Source organism: Meleagris gallopavo, chromosome 1 (assembly GCF_000146605.3).
Source record: "Meleagris gallopavo isolate NT-WF06-2002-E0010 breed Aviagen turkey brand Nicholas breeding stock chromosome 1, Turkey_5.1, whole genome shotgun sequence".
In the NCBI taxonomy this organism is placed as follows: Eukaryota; Metazoa; Chordata; class Aves; order Galliformes; family Phasianidae; genus Meleagris; species Meleagris gallopavo.
In genome coordinates, this window is record NC_015011.2 from 32,866,270 (window position 1) to 32,880,980 (window position 14,711).

The following is a 14,711-nucleotide window of genomic DNA, read 5'->3' on the forward strand; positions in this document are numbered from 1 at the left end:
TAGGGGGAATAGAAATTCGATAACTGTGGGCTCTTCAGCCTGAAAAGCACAAAACATAACAAGATGAAGCATTTACAAGCTGAAAGTAGAGACATTCAGAAATAGAAAGCATATACATTAGTTTTATGAAAATGAACCACTTCAATAATTTCACAGAAATAATGATTGCTTGTCCGAATTTATTTAAACTGAGATTTTCCATGTTTTTAGAAGAGGTGCTCTAGTTAAAAAATTATTCAGGGAAGAATCAGCATGTGCTGCACTGGAGGTCAGAGTAAACTCTCATCTCTGGACTTATGGACCTATGACTTTGTCATTTCATTTCATTGCAGAGTGGGGGACCCAAGTCTTATTTACTGTACTTTGTTTAAAACCTCATACAATTATAAAAATATTCCTTTTTTTTTTTTCATGGAATTTCTTTGACCATGTTGTCAATATACTGCAGTGACATTAATCTGTACAATAGGCCAATTGGAGATCATGAATCATATAATCCTAAAATGGCCTGGGTTGAAAAGGACCTCAATAATCATCTGGTTTCAACCCCTCTGTTATGTGCAGGGTCACCAACCACCAGACCAGGCTGCCCAGAGCCACATCCAGCCTGGCCTTGAATGCCTCCAGGGATGGGATTACTGGGAAATTAGGGAAGGAGCATGAAAACAAGATAAAATTTGGAAGTTTCTGTTGACTGATCTGTTGAAAGGCTTGTACCTGATCTCCCAAAATACTTTGCATTTCTGATCACTTTACACATTCAAATTCATTCCTCCTGCCATCACAGCCCTTTGGATGTGGCTGCCAGAGTGATTGGCAGCACTGTGACATGGCTGGGGACACCAGGCAGCTCTGCCACCATAGCCTGACCCACCAGATACGTTCTCTTAACTTAGCTGTTTTGTTCATAGCATAATATTTCAACAGAGTCATGGTGCCTGGGAGGAAGAGACTTTCCCTAAAGTGCAGGGAGTATACCCTGCCCTGCCTAATTTTATGGGTCCCTATTGACAAAAGGCTTTATCTTTGCTTTCTATCAATCTAGCTATAAATCTCAGGATTTCTAAGTTTTGACTCTTGGGGACCCATATAATTTAGTTTGATGAATTATTTTCTGCTTTATGATGAAATCTTTTGGTAAGATGTAGTATTTCATTTCCTAGTAATTAATGGGTGGCAGACCACACAACACAGAAATTACATATTGGATAAAACAGATGCATAAATCAAGATAAGTCAAAGCCTACACAAGCTGCCAGTTAAGAATTAGAAAATGCCTTTGCAATAGGGCAAAATCCAACATAAGGTGTAAAACAGAATCATAAAATAAATATTGGAGCAGCCTTGGTCCCAAAGACCTGCACTATCCCCCTGAGACTGCTTCCCTTCTTCCTGTACACAGTGTGGTACCACATACAGTTTACATGCACCCACTTCACTTTTCCCAACCATAGTAACTTCATCTTTCCACCATATATAAAAATCCTCTCATAGCCCCTGAATACTGGAATATTATAATAATGCACACTTTTCCAGAAAAAAAATTAACTTCCAGGAGAAAGCAGAGAAGATGAATAATGGAAACATTACCAGATGGTATCAATTTACAGGCATTTAAAGTCTTTTAAACGTTTAAAAAAAAAAAGTTTAATAGAGAAGCAGGGAGCATGTGACTAAGGATGCATTTATGCTTTTTCTTTACAATAAAAACAAAGAAAAGGCTTAAGGATAAACATGCTAAAATTCAAGATATATGTTGCCAGTACTGCAGCCCAGGTCAACAGTGACCCAGAGAAGCATGGCCATGGTGCAGAGATGTGTAGGGATGTGCTGTAGTGAAAACTATTGGTCATTCTGTGTGCAGTTCTTCAGGTTACTCTCCTGACAGTACTGCATGTCTGTGCTATGAAGTATAAGGTTAGATACTCCACTCCAGAAACATTTCTGTGACCTTTTTTATCTAATTAAGATGACTCCTTACATATTCAATATTTCTAGAAACTTGTATTTCAGGTGCCAGTTAATGACTGTTTGAATACATCTCTCAATTTACTATCAAGAGATCTTTGCTTTCTACATAGAGGCTGAATGAACAATTGAGTGAAAGAATGAAAAAAAAAGAGTAAAAATGTTTATTTCCATTAAAGCACCCTAATTTGACTACCTATGAGAACTACAAGATTAAAGTCAATGAAATGTATAGACCAGTAATCTCCTTTTGAAGTTACATGGCAGTAGCCAGACCAAATGACCTGCTGGTCTGAAATCAGACAGCCAGGCTCCTGCAGCAAAGGTAGCCAATTTCCATTCTGCTTCCATCCGTTTTTCTTTTGCAAAATGCTGGAGGTTCATATGGCACTCCAAATGCTAATATGACTCTGCTGGTCATATTAGCAGTTCCTGCTGTTGTGCCAGGTGAGTGTCTCTAAACAAGCATCTGAAAATGGCACGAATATAAAGGTGAGGAGATGCCCAGAGAGGAATCATAGTAGACTCCTAGTGCCAGATTTTTTATCATTAATGATTGAACTGCATGGACTATTCCTATGAATGTATAATTTATTTATTCACTGGCACAATGATGGTTTTGTTTTGTTTTCTCTCTCTTCCCTAAAAATCTGATGTGAGGCCTTTCTGACCTTTTCAGATCATTATATTGATTTTTTTTTTAATTTTTATTTTATTTTATTTTGAGTTCTAGCCATGGTAACTCCAAATCTTTTTTCCTTGAATCATAACAAATTATTCAGATAATCACTATGCAGCCTTACGGAAATTCTTTTTCAAATCAAAAACATTAACTGCACTCATTGGCACTGAAATTCAGCTGCCATATTGCTGTGCAGTTACTCAGATGAAATCTTCTCTATCTTAAATGAGGCATATTGCAACACACGCAGCAAACAAACCAATACTATGAAACTTCATCATACAGACAATAAGTAAAACACTGCAGAATCGAAGCTATGACATTTCAGTCCCAGTTCACATTACAGCCACTCGAATGACTGAACTGAAACGTGGTGAAACCTAAAGGAAAAATCTCTCTCTTATTAACTTGTGGATTTCTCTTTCACAGAATAGTCCAGAAGAGCATCTGATATCCAAGAACCTTGCTAAGTTGTATTCACCATCACCAAATGTTTCACATGTGTTGTATTTATTCAATTACCTTATATAAAAATAAAATTAAAAATAAAGCCTCCTCTACTTTTTTTTTTCTAACTTTTATAGTTAGAACAAGTATAGATAGCATTCATTCTATACTATATTTACTAATAATTCTCAATAGAGTTCTCAGAAACCTGTGTTTTATTCAAGACTAAGTTAAATAGTGTTAATCATAATGGAAACGTTCAGAACATTATTTTATTGGTTGCACAAGCTTTTGTGAAGAATTTCTGTACTGAAAACAGAAGTTTTTCTCAATTTAACTGGAAAATAAGGGAAAAAGCTTTTAAAACAATCACAGCAGTGACTGAAGGACAATGTCAGCTGAGCCTATGCTTTCACTTTTCTGTCATATTCAGGCTGAAACTTCTGATTATGGACTATGCTGTAAATCAATATGCACCAAATGACTTTCAGCTATCGCGCAAAATAAAAAGGGAAACAAAGCAAAACGTACCAGATGCTATCTTCTAGGATATTCTAAGTAAAAGTCAATTCTTGCAGCAATGCTTAATTGCTAATTAACCCCTGACCTTGGGGCCCTAGTAGATCAGACTTGCAGTCCTGGTGTAGGGGAACCGCTAGGTCACAGATTGAACTGGACTGAGCACCTGCTGAAGGGATGTGGCTGGCCCAGGGAGCACAGGCACATTGTTTGCACCTGTGCTCTGTAGGTGACCAGAAGAGGTAGGCCCAGGGTGGAGCCACCTTGGGCTCATATAAAGGCCAGCCACAGGAAGGTCACTTCTTGGAAAGGAGTGTTGTGTATCTAGAGGGCCCCTAACTGGCTGGGTGAATTTTATTTTATTTTTTTCTCTATGTGACTATTGGCCCACCTGTGAGTACTTTGCCTGGTATCCCCAAGAATATGTCGGAAGCAATTTTGCTTCTTTGTGAGCGGAACAACTGGGGATAAAGATACTGACTACATTATGGGTTTTTTGCTCTTCTGAATTCTATATTTGAACGTCATTCACTTTCCTGGGGACCTCGTATAGTGAAAATTTCTCCTTAAACCTCTAGGTGATACGAAATATGTAGTATTAAAGAAAAAAAAATCAGTGCCTTCATTGTGATAGGTTACCAAAGCAGCTTCAACAAGAGGATAGATCCAGCTGGAGCATGCCCTACCTGATGGACAGGAAAAGCCTCACTCCAGTTGCATTCACTTAATTGGTTCTTCTGTTTCACTGACTTTTAATGCCCTTTCAAAAGCTCTTTTTTCATCTGCCATGTTAAAAGAGAAACATTCTGTTCTGATCTAAATAGCTTAACTTCCCCCCATAACTTAATCATTAGGGAGCTGCGAGATTACACAAATAGATGCCATTCAGAATATAAACATTGGAATTACTTTGATTTGTCCCCTTTGGACAGAGTGTATCTGAAAGGATGATAAGCAGAGATAGCGTATCTTGAAATTCCATCCTAACAAACAATAAATCATCTTGCCAAAGGCAGACTTTTAAAGTACTGTTCATGCTATTTCTCAGCTCAGCACACAGATGCCTTGAGGCCAAGACTCTTTAGAAGTGACAGTAAATGACAAGTCAAATGAATGGACAGTGAGAATATCACATGAATCTCTGAAAACTGTAGTAAATGAATTTCATTACAGATTAGTATTCAAAGTTTCAGAAAAGTAGAGGTTCTGAAGCTAAATACTAGCATTAATAGTCTTCCTTTTACTATCTCTCCAAGGATTCTGAAAGAGTTCATCATGTAATTAAAACCTTTCAGTGGTTTGAAAGAGTTGAGGAAGAACTAGATGTTCAAAAATAAAGTGGTATCTATGTATGTTGCTTCAAAAGTAATGACTCCTGTTTATTTCCAAGGAAATGACAACTGCTTTGAAGAGCATAATAACACTGTTTCATAGAGAAAATTCTGAGCTACAAAACATCATTTTTCAACATAGTCACCCTTCATTAATTATGCATTTTCACCAGTGGTGAACAAGAATCCGTGTGCTGCACTTGTCGAAATCTGCACCAGAGTAGGTGACCCCACTATTGCCACTGCTGAAATGCACCACCCACTGCTTCACTGTGCTCACATCCACTATTTTTTTCTCCAGAAACATTCAACATGCATTGATGAATGTCAATGCACACAAGTTTTTCCGCGTGGAAGAATTCAGTAATGCACCTTAGCTTCAGGCACACTTCCAGACAACATAGTGTCAGACTGCCCCTCTGTTGCCATCTGTTGCATGGCAACAACATGTATCAGGATATTGGTGGGAAGGTTCAGCCTCTTCTGCCATAACACCACCATCTGCCTTTGATGTTTTGGGCCAACATAATAAAATAGGAGGCATTACTTTTGGAGCAGCCCTCATATAAAATCATTGTTTGTGACAGCCGTCACAGTTAGCTGGCTTTTTAGCTCTATTAACTCCCTTCTGGGATTTGTTCAGAAAGCCTAGGGCTTCCACTGTTTTCATATCCAGCAGGAAAAAAAACATTAAAAAAAGAAATAATAGGAAGATAAAATAGACACAAAAGATTTGATTTAAGCTGCATGCATAAAGAAGGACACAGCTGCAATTCCTTAGGTAATTCTAGAATAAATAACTGAGAGCAATGTTCATAATCACATGATGCATTAGTGTTTCCAAAATCAATCTTTCCTCTCTTGAAAACGGCTGTTTGTCAGCTTGGGAGAGGAAGGGTTTGCTTTGGTTTATCTTAAACATTCTCCTCTGTTTTATTATGTAAAAAAATCCACCCAACCTTCTATAGCTTCTCTTCAAAATGATTTTCCTATTGAGCCCAGAATGAAGTAATCTCATTCCCAAAGGTAATTTATTTTATTTGCATGTTATTTTAAAATTATAAAATCAAACTTTTCATTTAAAACATATCAAAACGTTCACAGTATTTTACCTTTTTAAAAAAACTGTTCAAGTACTGGTAGGCAGGCATTGACTCAGCTTCATGAACAGTTTTAAGTTAAACGTACAGTTCTTGACTAATAAAATATTTGAGCAACAGATCGTCCATGTGTAACATCTTGACTGCTCAAAAAACGTGAAAGAGGGCTTGAGCAGACAGTGGGAAACAGTAATTAGTACCATGGTAAGCAGCAAAAAATGAAAGTGGGGATGAAAGTTGATAAGCAGCCATTGTATGGAACCATTCAAAGACATGACAAACAGGAAAGCACAGCTCTTGCTGCTCTACAAAAAGGGCTATGGGCTGGAAAGGAATGTGGTTCTTATTTTCTTCCCAGATTGAAGTCAGCATTCTGAAAAAGATGTCAGGGACTGAAAAGAGATTCACAAGTGAGAAGAACAACCTCCTAGGGTTTAAAGAGGAGCATGAGCCTTTGTCCCTTGAAAAGAGAGAGACCGTGAACCAGTGCTGGCAGAAAAGGGAACAGCAGGAGATCTGTGATCACAGCGAACATATTTAGTGAGCCTTTTGACAAATTGTATTAGGTGAAGTTTTATCGTTTTGAATTACAGTATCTAGATCTATCCTTTTATGTGTTTTGGCTCCTTACTAACCCTTGTTCATTCATCTATGGAAGTCTTACATGTCTGTAACTTCTATATTCTGATCTTATGGTTTGGTTGTCTTCTGTTACATTTCTAACTGATTGTTGTATTATTTTCTTTGGGATTGTCCTCCATGTAAAGATTCCTTTCTACTTGTCATGGAATTCACTTATCAATAAATATATAATCACTAATATAACATTTTAAAAATAAGATTACAACTGCTTTCACCCAAAAAGTAGAAGGGCCTTACTTCAGTAACTGCACTAGCTGGGTAAGCTGAAGGCTTGAACTTCCAGAGTCAGGCCAGAGAAGAAGATAACTTTTCTCTTGCAGCATAATGCCAGGCACCATACCAGTTTGAAGACTGTGGAGCACACTGCTAATCTTGGTTGGACTGTCCCACCATGTCCACCATATAAGCTGGGTTTGGAACCTTCTGACTTCTGTTTCATCAGGCTGATGGAAGATGGACTGCATGGCCAACATTCTCCTAAAACAATGTTGTTATAGCAGCTGTGAAGCAATAAGTTGCCTGCGTGATGCAAATTTTAATGAGTGTGGCATGCAGGCTCTTGTTCATCGCTGATGAAAATGCATAGTTATGGTGATGATTGTTGAAAAATAGTTTTGTAGCTGAGAATTTGCTCTATCCAATAGTGTTATTGTTCTCTTTATATTTTCAGTTGTTTCCATGGAAACAAATAGGAGGCATTACTTTTGGAGTGACCTAAGTACCTCACCCCTCAAACCATAGAAGCATGATAGCACTCCTTATTGTTGTACATGTCACTGCAGAAAAAGAAACCAGCTACTACAGTGACTAAGGGATACTAACTAAAGTTTAAGACGTATTTAAGTCTGCAATCATGACATTCAGAGCTCTCTCAGAGCTCTCCTCCTAATGTGTCCTCTATTTAATGCATTACACCATAATGAATACTGAATTTTGGGTATTCCAATTATTTACAAGCTTCACCTGAAAATAATGATAACACAGGTAAGACTAACAGAAATGTTGGTAGGAAAGCACCCCTAGCGTTCTCTAGCCTTGTCTCCAGGTTACAGCAAGACTATTGCCAAGACAAGATCAGTCACGGTTTTGCCCGATTGAGACTTCTCTTTAGTCTCCTTTTAGCCAAACTAAGCAATCCCAGGTCCCTTACCTCTCCTCATTCTTCGTGGGTTCATGTTGACATTAGTAAGCCTCAACTGGACTTTATCCAGTTTCTGAGCATCCTTCTTGAACTGAGGGTCTCAAACCCAGGTACAGCATTGCATCTGTGCCTTATTAATGTCAAGAAAATCAGTAGATCTAGATCCCTAGATCTGCTGATCATAATACCCCTCAAGCTGCTCAGTTCACAGTTCACCTTATTTATAAGTAGAACATTTTGTTGAGTGAAAGTCTATTTGGCATCTACTGTAATACCAAGGTTCTTCTAGCAGAGTTGCTGACCCCCACCTTGTTCTGAAACATGGGTGCTCTTAAACCTGAGTGTGGAGCTTTGCACTTATCTTTGATAAAGTTCACAGTGTTTCTGTTGTTCGAGTTTTCTCAAGATCTCTCCAGACAGGAATGCCACCCACATTCCTCCCCTGATTAGCAGCAGCTGCAAATTCACTGTCTCATCATTCAGGCCTTTAATGAAGATATTGAACAGTATATGCCTCGGTATGGATCCCCAGATTATTTTTGCTCATTACCAAATACAAGTTGGGCACAGAATCATTGATATTACTGTTTGAGCCATTGAATCTTGAACTAAATCCACTTGTCCAGCTCATATTTCTTCCACTTAGAGACAAGAATATTGAGGCAGATCAAAAGGCTTGCAACAGTCACGGTTTAGTAAATTCATTGCTTTTCTCATCATCCATATAGCCAGCCATTTCATCATAGATGGCAAACAAGTTGGCAGATATGATCTGGTAAGATAAATCTTCTGGCTATTCGTCATCATCTTGTCCCTCACATCTTCAGAAATGAATTTCAAGAGATTCTATTTCATCATTTTTCTATAGTTTAAGCTGAAAACTGAAGATTCAAGCAGGTCCCAACACATCTTTTTCTTCTTAAAGATGGATGTAATGTCAATTTTTTCAGGTTGCCAGGGCCCAGGTCCACTTACTTGCCAGGATGGTAAATACTGATCTCTCAATCGTATCAACCAGCTTTTGCAGCATCTTGGGTGAATCCTAAGCAATCTCACGGATGTGAATACACTCAGCTTCTCTGAATAGTTTCTAAATTACTGCTTTCCAGTTCTCCAGCACAATAGGACAGTTTGTTTCTAAGTATTCAGTATGTTTTACTTAAAAATTAAATAGTGATACATCTCTCCATATTAGGGCAGTTTCCCTTGTGATTCTTTTAAGCAATGTTCTGAGGCATTTAAGCCTCTGAGGCATTCTATGAACATTTAAGCAATGTTCATAGAATCTTTAGGGTTGGAAAGACCACTGAGATCATTTAGTCCAACCATCAACCCATCACCACCATACCACTAAACTGTGTCCTGCAGTGCAACATCTATACGTTTCTTGAAAACCTTCAGTGATGGTGGTTCTACCACCTCCCTGGTCAGCTTGCTCCAATACCTCACTACCCTTTCTGAGAATGATTTTATCTAATATCCAACTTAAACCTCCCCTGACACATCTTAGGCCTCTCATCCTAGCAGTTACCTGTGAACAGAGCCCAACTTGCTACAATTTCCTTTCAGATAGCCATGGAGTGTGATAAGGTCTCCTCTGGACCTCCTCTTCTCCAGACCAAACAATCCCAGCTCCCTTAGCCATTACTTATAAGACTTGTGCTCTAAGTGCTTCAACAGTTTCATTGCCTTTTTTTAGACATGCTCCAGGGTCTCAGAATGTTGTGAGGGACTCAAAACTGAACGCAGTACTCAAGGTTTGGTGTAACAGATGAGTACGGGCAGATAATCACCTCCCTAGTCTTTCTGGATACACTATTTCTGATGCAAGCCAGGATGCCATTGGCCTTCTTGGCCACCTGGGCACACCGCTGGCTCACATGCAGCTGGTTGACAACTAACATCCCGAGATCCTTTTTCTCCATGCAGCTTTCCAACCATTCTGCCTTAAGTCTGTCACAATGTGTGGGATTTTTGTGACCCGAGTGCAGGACTCAGCACCTGGTCTTGTTAAAATTCATACAGTTGGCCTCAGCCCATCAATCTTGCCTGTCCAGATCCCTCTGTAGGACCTTCCTACCCTTTAAGCAGATGGACACTTCCTCCCAACTTGATGTCATCTGCATACTTACTGAAAGTGCACTGACTCCCCTTGTCCAGATTGTCAATAAAGATATTAAACAGGGCCAGCCCCAATACCAACCCCTGAGGAACACTAGCAGTGACTTGTCACCAGCTAGATTTAATCCCATTCACTACTGCTTTCTGGGTCCAGTCATCTAGCTGGCTTTTTTATCCTTCAGAAAAGAGATCTGCTCTCCTGAAGACCAGAATCCTGACTCCATTGCTTAACATTTGAGCTTTCCTCCAGCTTGTAAGCAATTCATTGCTTCAAATATTTATAAAAAACAATTAAAATAAAACAAACAAAAAAAAACCTTAAGCTAAATTCTTCAGTACTGAAGCCACTGGACAAAGAAAGATTAGATGCCCCAAATCCACAAACCAAACAGGCAAGACATGAATTTCACAAAATCATCCATTTCACAGATTTTTTCTCCACTTAGAGCTAACTGAAGTTTCCAAAGCTAAATTGAAAGAAGCCTACTACAAATCTGTGACACCCATCCTCTACTCCTTTGGGCTAGAACAGCCTTCACGCATACCTCTTTTCTCCTGAATAAACTGCAGCTCAGCTGAAGAGTTCAGACAGCACACACACTGCCACCCTCTGCCCTTGCCCTTATCACCCATGTAACTAACATGTAATTGAGGCACATACATGAATACCAAAGGATATACTCAAATAAAATGCCAAAAGCATAACTGTTAGAGTGCCAGAGGGAAGCACTAAGCAAAGCAGTAGAATTCCTTCATGAGAGATTACAATGCTTGCCCTCCAAAAATCATTTTCAAAGAAACTGCAGTTTTAAGTGAATTTTAAACGGCACCACAACTTCCTCAATTAACACTGAAGACTTTATATGATCCCTTCATTCCTATACAGATCATGTGATGGAAAAAATCAGCATGACTCCAGGTCTGAGATGCCCATATGGTTTTATTTTAAAATGTGGTCAAAATTCCTGTCAGTATATAATCTTCTACACTTCTTCCTGCAAGAATAAATTATTTCACTAGAAATTTGTTAGATGGATGTGATATAAAAATATTTTTCTTGATGTTATTAAAACAAGATTTGGGGGTTTATAAGCCCTTCTATCCACAAAGCAGTAGTTTATACTATTGAAAAAATGTAGAGATTTATGAAAATGGAAAATGTATTAGTGATACTTTGATAAATATTTTCAAAATATTTATATGTCTTAGATTTGTACTTAAAATAGCAAAAGACTTACAAACCATGTTTTTTGGAAGAGTTTATTTAGCTTATTGTGACTGCAAATTGGGTATAAAGCTCATTGCAAACATCAAATAAATCTTAAAGGAGCAGGGAACTGACTTTACTGCTTGTTTTTGTTATGCATTAACAAAACTGTGGCAGTGCAAGAGTTGCAGAACAAGGGAGCCCATACTTGAAAGCAGGCTTCTATTGCCAGACCAATCAGTATTGTTGGAAAGGTCTACCCTAGTCCTGATGTAGCCGTTTAAAATATGTAAGACTTGGAAGCAGCAGCCATCAGCTCTTTCTTTGTGTTACTGGTAGAGACACAATGCTTCAGATGGATTTGTACTTTGACATTCCATACAGACAACAGCCTGGAGACATTCCAACACATTGCGTGAAATGCAGGAGGACAAAACAAATAATACCTAAAAACATCTCCAACTATTTATGTTTTGTACCTGAGAGAAACGTAGATTGACAGTTAGGTTTGGCTTTTTATTAGAATTAAAAAAACATATATATATATTTTGACATACCTGCAGAACATCAGTTTCTCAAGAGGGAGCTGCTCTCATTTTAACTAAGAGGCTTCAAGGCTGCAGATGGACTCCCTCCTATTGACCTAGCTGTAATAAAAAAAAAAAGTCACTGCCATTAATTCCTCCCCACTATCAGCAGTTACTTACCATCACCTCTCTGCCAGATGGAATCACCCCATCAAGGGAACAGTTCAGCCAGGTAAAAAAAGCCCCAGTCTGTTTCTGCCTGAAGAATGATATTAGGGTGTTCTCACACGAAGCACAGACAGCACTGTTTCCATTAATGAGCAACAAGGCCTCTCAATTCTCTCTCCACAAGAGTTCTATCCAGAGGAGAATCTGTGAAAAGCCTCAGAACAGGTGCTGTGATTTGCAGCTAGAATGAAGGCTTCTTTCCATCTGTGTTTCTTTAATTGCCTCCTGCAGACTTTTCCCTTTCTTTCAGACTTGTACAAAGCAGCTTAGCAGATTTGGGCCTTTGCAGAAATAAACTTGCAATAGCAGCTGCCTCCTACGCTCTGCAGACGGCACTAGGACTCCTACAGGCTTCTTAATTGATGAAAACAGGACTAATAGAGCAGTAGTTATACCCAGAAAAGCTTTGTAGAAAGTTACTGACAACAAATGTCTTTGTTCCATATTACTCATTTCATATTACTCGGGTAGATAGTGATAGAACAAGGGAGAATGGTTTCAAGCTCAAAGAGGGAAGGTTTAGTTTGCGTATCAGGGGGAAGTTCTTCGCAGAGAGAGTGATGGCACAGGCTGCCCAGAGAGGTTATAGATGCTCTGCCCCTGGAGGTGTTCAAGACCACCTTGGATGGGGCTCCGGGCAGCCTGGTCTAGTACCATATCTGGAGGTTGGTGGTCCTGTCTGTGGCAGGGGGGATGAAACTTGTTGATCCTTGGGGTCCTTTCCAACCCAAGCCAATCTGATTCTCTGTTCTGATGAGGTCAGTTATATCCTTTCTTTCATTCCCAGCTGTGCCCAGAACCTTGCTCAGCTCTGCCTACTTTACATATTGCCCAATACAGTTTTCTACAACTTCTCAATGATATCAAGGGTGGAGGGTGTAAAGCAGACTAGAGAATAATTTATTGTAGGAGTCATGAGCAGTAAAAAGCAAATAGCAGAAAGAATCTTTTATCACAGTCCATACAGAAAAAAAATATATTTTTCACAGAAGCAAAAAGCTTGCGTCTGCAGCTGCTGTACCAGAATGTTTTGACTTCCAGCCACATTCATAATAATAATTTTAAAACTCCAGGCTGTTTCACTTGTTGAAATGAATTCTTGAACAGAAAGGGCATTTGTTGAATGCACTTTATACTTCTTCTAAAAATGCAATTTTGTGTGTGTGTGTGTGTGTGTTGGTTTAGGACTTTTCCATGTCTCGTTAGATGCTATTGGGCCTTATGTCCTGCTGTGTAGAAGAGGTGAGTTTACTTAGCATCATCTAGTAGATTCAAATATTTGGTTTGTGCAAAGATCTAGGATGTTAGTGGTGCTCTCCTCCTCTCTTCTCGGCGTTTGGTGGGCTTTAGGTCTTCAACAATATATGTAGTTTGTTATAGAGTACTAGAAAGTTAGTAGGCCTTTGTAGGCTTCCACAGACACTGTGTAGTTAGTACAGGCACTCCCTGACTTTGGCATTTGCTACATGGTTTCCTATGATTTCAAGGAATCCCCATGGTTTAGGTGACTTCTTCTAGTTTTACCTTCCTGTTAGTCTTACCACTGTATAGTCCCTAGACAAAGCTCTTACTCTAAGATCCTTACTTATTCTGTTAATTCTATCCCTCTCTTCATGTATTCTTAATATTAAATATGTTTTTAAGTCACACTTGTTTCTTAGATTTAGTCATTCTTGATTTTTTTTTAAAGCCTCTCCCCTTTATAGGAAGTTAGCTAAATCTGTGTGGGAAGAAGAGAGAATTTTCTAACTACTTTTTACAGTTAATATTACTGCATTGTTTTAAATTAAATAGTAAACTCTTTGCACATCGATTTCCTATATTATTTTGCAGTTCAGCATGTGAACCTAGTTACCAATACAGTCTAGAAAACAGGGTGCAGTTAGAGCTGAAAATGGTATGATATCGATCTCTACAGATATCATGTCTCTGTTCTTCTCAAAGTTTGAGACTATAGCACTTCACTCTGCATTCACACAGCAATAGGTAGAAAGCCAAGAATAAAACCCAGTCATCATTCTGAAAGCTTTTATCTGGCACACTTTTCCCATTAAACTATAAATCACTATAGTCAAGATAAAGTGGCCATGCTGCCCAAAAGGAACTTCTCTTCTGCAACAGAGTTCTGTTAGCATTGAAAAGTGTATTAGGAAGGTTTGAATTGGCTGGGATAAAAACCACAGCTACATTCAGGATTAGGAACTGGGCTGGAAAAAAACAATAAGTCAAGCTAATGTAGACCACCAGAAAGGCTACCCAGAATAAAGGAATCGCTGCTATCACTGTTGGCCACCAGTTCTGGGAACATATGCAGATCACGAAGTTAGATCTGAGATTTGGCATCTCCCAAAGCCTGCTAAGGCACCGTTTGGTTTGGAGCAAGCAGGGGCCCTTTCTAAAAAATTTCAGTCAGTGTAATAGCAAATCTTAGTGCTCAAAAAGGTAATTTTTTTTTAATTTTTTTAAAAAGGAATCAATCAAAAAGAGCCAGAAGAGGTAGTGGGGTTGTATGTCGTGTTACAATCTGTACTGTTGCAAACCCTCTCTGTGCTCAAGGTGGCTGAAGGTCACTGGGCTTCGACTACCGTTAGGGTCGTGGCATTAGAAAACAGGTTGCTGGTTGCTTCCCAGGAATTGTAACATCGAGCTTTAGTAAAGACTGATGGCTCAACTTCCTATGTAAAACGATTCAACTGAGTCAGCCTACAGCTTTCTGTGCGATAAAACCCTCAGGGCTGCCCTTTGTCGCGCCCAGCGCTGTCACTAACCCCGGCACGCGGGGACGCACGGAGCGCCGG

General features: G+C 39.1%; 1 protein-coding gene across 1 annotated transcript in view; it reads left to right on the forward strand.

The window, feature by feature from the left end:
* RXYLT1 (ribitol xylosyltransferase 1) overlaps positions 1-14,711 on the forward strand; it is a 95,019-nt gene that overhangs the window by 67,254 nt on the left and 13,054 nt on the right. The gene's annotated exons all lie outside the window — the stretch shown is intronic.